Source organism: Magallana gigas, chromosome 1 (genome assembly GCF_963853765.1).
Source record: "Magallana gigas chromosome 1, xbMagGiga1.1, whole genome shotgun sequence".
Classification (NCBI taxonomy): domain Eukaryota; kingdom Metazoa; phylum Mollusca; class Bivalvia; order Ostreida; family Ostreidae; genus Magallana; species Magallana gigas.
In genome coordinates this window covers 16,781,243-16,787,276 of record NC_088853.1, presented here as the reverse complement: position 1 = coordinate 16,787,276, position 6,034 = coordinate 16,781,243, and positions in this window count along the sequence as shown.

Here is a 6,034-nt window from a genome sequence, read left to right as displayed (position 1 = left end):
ACTTTAGCTTTTTTTACGACATTGCGCTTCACTGTAATACATTTCTTGGGACATGGACACCATACCCTTAAAGTTGTAACATAAATTTCGGGGTTTAAGGCCTTCCCATTTTGGAATTTTTTTTCATTTTCTCTTTCTTCAGAATCTTCGCAAAAATGGTGTACAGCATTAGTACTAGAGTACATTTATTTGTATTCGCAGTTTCAGCATGAATGATGGCTTGTCTTGTAGTCTTGTTTTTATCCAAATTGTTTTTTTCTGTCTTTATTGATGCAATATAGGAAAAGCAATATTTTACTATGTATGCATTAAAAATAGATGAATAGTATATCTTACATCGTGCATAATTTCTGTTTTAACTTGGTTTGTGTATACTAAAAAAATAAACTATAACAAATAGACAAATGTATATGATAATTATTGAGCGTAGTTATGTACTGCAATACCAGAAAATGAGAACAAAAATTTCTATATTTATAGATTATGCAAAATAACTCACATGCCTAACTTTGATATCGGCACCTTTGTTCATGGTATATTAGTTAAGGAACTAAATATAATTTTGTACTGCTACTCGCAAAACCGTTTTGCTTAAAATTACATGTGATGAACACGTCTTTTTATAGCTGATCTATACACTCAATAAATACCAATATTGAGAATAAAATGTATAGATGACAGCAAATCTAAAGGAGATATGGTCGTGATAACAATTGAATAGGAATTAATTGCTAGTATTATATATGGCTTTTTAAAAGAGTGAAGCAAGAGCAATAACTCTAGCAATTTAAGCATTATACAATCTTCGTGGTGCACAGGTATTAGCTGCTAGCTTTTTACTAGAAAGCGTCATTTCACTTTTATTGAAATTTTTAATCTGACATAAGATGCATCAACGGTATTTAATTTTTGTTTTAACATCCAAACTATAATAAAATATGTGGGTGTTTTTAATTTGAATGCTATCCAGAGGAATCATGTTTGGACAGTTTCGGAATTTTTACAAAGCACGATAGACTGCAATTTTGACATTATTATTTTATCAAAGGCAACAAGAGACATTATCAATTTTATGACGAACATTGTGAATTTTGTTTTGTTTTGTAGACTTTCCAAAGAAAAAGGAAACACTTCTACACAATTAACACTTTCTTACTAATAATAAATACTAAATACGTTTGGCATTTAATCATTTGTTTAAAACCATTATTACTTACATTCAGATAAAACTAGTTTTACCTAGAATTGAAAATAACCTTTTCTTTCGCAAACACTGAAAATATGTTATCAACAACCAAACAAACAAACAAAAAACAAAAATGTTGTCCAATTTGCAGGTTATATTTAGTGTTTGGTATTGTATATATTGTATGTGACACACTGACATAAGGATTCGAATCACTTAAAAACACACAATATATAAAACATTGCTAGTTGGTAGAGTAAATGAATTAAAAGACTTTCTTAATCAAGATCTAAAGTATCCGCTCCTTCCCTAAAACATTCACTACTATACCTGCAAAAAGCTCTCTCTCAGTCTCTCTCTCTCTCTCTCTCAGTTTCTCTGTCTCTTTCTCTCTCTTCTCTCTCTCTCCATGTAAGAGTACATGTAGAGTGTATATTTTTTGCTTTTCTTTAAGTGTTTGTTACCTCCTTTAGTCTAAAATTTCTAGTTGTCCTTGTCTGAACCTCGTGTTATATTTTCAACTCTGTGCTCGTAAGTAAATTACTTTTTAATCTTTTTACATTAAAGTTTTATATAGCCAAAAATTAGAGGAGGGACACAAAAAAAATCTTTTCTCCTTGTATTCATTTTTGGCTTTCTATAGGAATTGTCTACCATGCACCTAAGAATGATATATCAGATTTGTTAATGTAGTAAAAAAACGAACAAAAGGGCACCAGATGTATGACTTTTTTTATCAATGATTTAGGTTGCAACTGACTGAAAAGAAGTTTTTCTGTTCCGAGAAGAGTTTAATCCGCCTAGCGGTATCGTGGAGTTTGCTTAAATCCTGACTCTTGTAGTGAGTAAGGAGTTCAGGCGGTTGTTTGACATGCATTATACACAGACAGGTCTTTATCTACAATTATTCTATTGGTTTTTTTTTTCATTGTTGTCTTGTATTTGAAAGAGGGGGTTCTATTTCAAACATTAAAAACGAAATTGTCTAAATCTTTCCAATGAGAAAAAATATCGTAATAAAAAAGTAAAAGATCTTTTTAAGCATAGTAATACCAACCGCTTTTAAATTAGATATGAACATAATAAGGAAAAAACACTCAACTGAAGACTCTTATACCTATTATTTTTTTTTGTAATTTTTTTATTTTTTGAAGTGAAGAAAGTTTTGGACGTTTCTTGCATATAAATTTTAGTACTAAACATTTTACCTGTGCAATTCATCTTTTACTTAACCGATCAAAAGAATTCCAGGAAATGTCGTTAGTAATTGTGTATTGTTGTGCAATGATAAATGTTCACTCTATAATATATCATTAAGATTTCGTTGCTCAGGACTGTTAGTCTTTGCAAAACAAAACCAAATCATTCCTAGTGATAATCTTTGCAATCTTTCCCAATCGGTTTGTTCCCAGCTGGGGACATGTTTTGTTAACACATAGTCGTTATTCATTACATTATTGTTTGCGTCATCCGATTTGACAACTCTCTGATAAATATACAGGTATTCCTTAAAAAACGTTAAATGCTTCCTTTGTTTTGGCAAACAAGTTTAATCACATCCAATGAATATTTGTTATGCAAACAGGCAGTTATAAGTAAAAAAAAAAATTATTGTAACACCCGATTAAACCTGTTTGAAAAATTACAATTTTTGCACATGCATTAGCCCTATTCCTTTTAACAACAGGTAAAGAAAACACGTGTTGACAAAACATTCTTAAGCTGACGTACATTTGATTTCATTACTGCTTGGCAATGATTATGTACATTTATCCCAAAGATTTTTTTAAAAAATGGGGGGGTTGTAAATACCAGAAGTCATTTCCAATGGAAATTCGATGCAAACCTCGACATTTACACAAAATACATGTATCTCTATCAAATACATTTTTTAGCATTACGTTCAGTTGTTTGAAATAACTTTCTTAGTAGAATAAGATGAATAGATTGCTAAACGTAATGAGCTACAAAGTTTTATGAGATTGCGTTCATTTATTTGAGTAAATGTAAAAAAAATTATAAAATGTTTTTTTTATCAAGTGCAGTGTTAAAAAGTTTTAAAAACCCTAGATCCAAATAAATATCTCGCACATCGACGCATTAATTTTTGTATTGACTACAAAGCTTCATAAAACAATGACTAATTGAATGACATAATAAGTAACCAACTGAAAAATAACTAACCGACTAATTAAATGTCTTACAGGCTAACAAAATGATTACTTGTTTAATTACTGTAAACGTGGAAATTTTGACGATGTGTTAATTTTGACTATGTTGGCGATTTTTATTTTCTCGTCAAAATTTCCACTCGCCAAACTTCACATCATATATAGAGCGTATTAGTACCAGAATTTTTTATTGGCATTATTCCGTTAGAACTTGATCAAAGTTAATGATTCATTTATGTAAATAGCTATAAAAACACGTAATAAGTATTTAAAAAACCCATAAAATTCAAAACAAGCGTGTTTTAAATGCAATTATCACTCAATCGTCACAACATTCAATAATAACTTCGTGCGTAATTATCATGCCGTGTTTGACCTACTTTATTACCTCAGGCAATATCGTATAGTGAATAAAAACAAAATACAAAGAGCAATTTTATTCCATCAAATCTGTACAAACTTTTTTTCAATCAAAGTTAACTTTTATTAATACCGAGTTCGCAAGAAAGATAACTCTAACCCTGGCATTATAAAAATTCAAAAATAGATAACTCTTACTCTTATTCAAAAATTCGTCAAAATTAAAACTCGCCAATTGTCTCTTACTAAAAAATCGTCAAATTTTGAACTCGTCAATATAACCACGTTTACAGTAACTGACCACCAAGTGGACAGATAGAACACAGATCGTTATTAGCATTATATCTCTCGCAAATACAATGCATATATTGTTATTTTATGTTATCATTTCGGCGAGAATGACTTTTAATGACATGATGATTACCAACAGTGTTCAAAATCAAACGTCCAAAAAGTACAGAATACAGTACAATAAGTCTCCTTACAACAAAATGGAAAAAAATGATGATTAAGATGCTATCTTACTACTACATATATATATAGATATTAATCATTGATTAAATATTGGGACTTATTTTCCCCTCCTTTAGCATTGATAGATTTGGTATGGTTGAATAACTCGTTATTTGTTACCCTCATTTCCTTAGCAATAATTTGATGTTGGTGATCTAATCACTGATTAGATACCTTTTGTGTGTTTTAAAGACAAAAGTGGATTAAGCTCTTCATTGATGCAGGCAGGTAGCAAAGGGCAATTGGCTAATTTTGCAATCAATAAATATATTACATGTACATTAAAACATGTACATCAAATAAAAGTTTAAAAAAGGATTTAGGGGTTCTTGCAATGAATCAAAAGTCAGGAATTTAGGGAAGAAACCAGAAATGAGTTCAGCTTAGCGGGTGTTCGTGAGCCCTCGCCAAAATTTGTGTTGCAGCTCAAGGGAATTTGACGAACTTAATCGAGTACCCTTTCTGCTGAGTATGTCTGGTTATTTTTGTTTTTACCACAGAGTTTGGATATTCAAATCAATGTTATGTATGCAACTTTGATTTAACCCACGGGTTGAGATTTGTATTTTTGAGCTAATTAAATTTTTTTACATTACAGACAAAAACAGTTTGTTATTTGAATAAAGATGTATTCAGTCAATTTTGAACTTACGTTGCCTTTTTTTTTAAATCAAAATTCCATTCCATAACGGATAATACTTTTTTATGAGTACATTCTACATTCAATCATGGTATAACAATGCATTAGATGCATTTTGATTTGGAATTTTTAAAATGGAAAAATAAATGACAAAAAACGTAAAATAATTAAAGGAATAAACATAAATCTAGTTCCACTTGTTTAATCTATTTCATTTATTTCTCAACTATGTTAGCACATGTTTGAAATATAATGCATGTTAAGACATGTGTTCAAATGGTTTACAATATTGATAACAACTTACTGTGACGTTGGTACGGAAGCACGTTTTTCGTTTAGCTTGTATTTTATTAGTCATTGTTCTTTATCCATTTAACGCTAATAAAATTGAAAGATTGGTTATACTGTCATTGTTTCTCTATTTTTCAGGAACTGATAGAGAAGAAATTTTCTGAACAGGATATATGACAAAAAATGTCTCGCAATTTTGTTGAAACGAAATTATTGGATACCACTCCCCGCTCTCTCTCTCTCTCTCTCTCTCTCTCTCTCTCTCTCTCTCTCTCTCTCTCTCTCTCTCTCTCTCTCCTATCAATCACTCATTCGGAACATTATTTTGTCATTTTTTTATTTTGTCAGATCAAAAAGATGTATTGTCGGTATCCCTGCAAGAATGTACATCACGTCACTATAGAAAGTTTAGCAAATGACTTAAATGTGAGTTGATTGATGTAGCTAAATGGTGACTAAATGGCCTGGGTCTGTACAAATATTGTTCAAGACCTGAAGTTAGATTTCAGATGACAGAATGGTTTAAGTCAGTCACCTAGAGTGTTCTAATTTTCAAATATTTTTAACTTAATTCCAATCAACAATTTACACATATGCATATTCTTCTAATAACATAATTATGTATAAAAATGTGTAATAAAAAATATAATAAAATAAGACCAAATATGCTGTATACACTTTTTTTCTCCATGTTTGAACCTACACGCTAACTGCCTTTTTTTATTAACATTTCAAATCGATTCAAGCATAATGAACAAGATTATTGAGCCCAATAAAAGGTCTAAAAGCACCAGATGTAGAATATTTCTCATTTATGTGTTAAGTCTAAGTCCAAATTGGTCATTTATGTTCCGACGAAAGTTTGATTCTCTA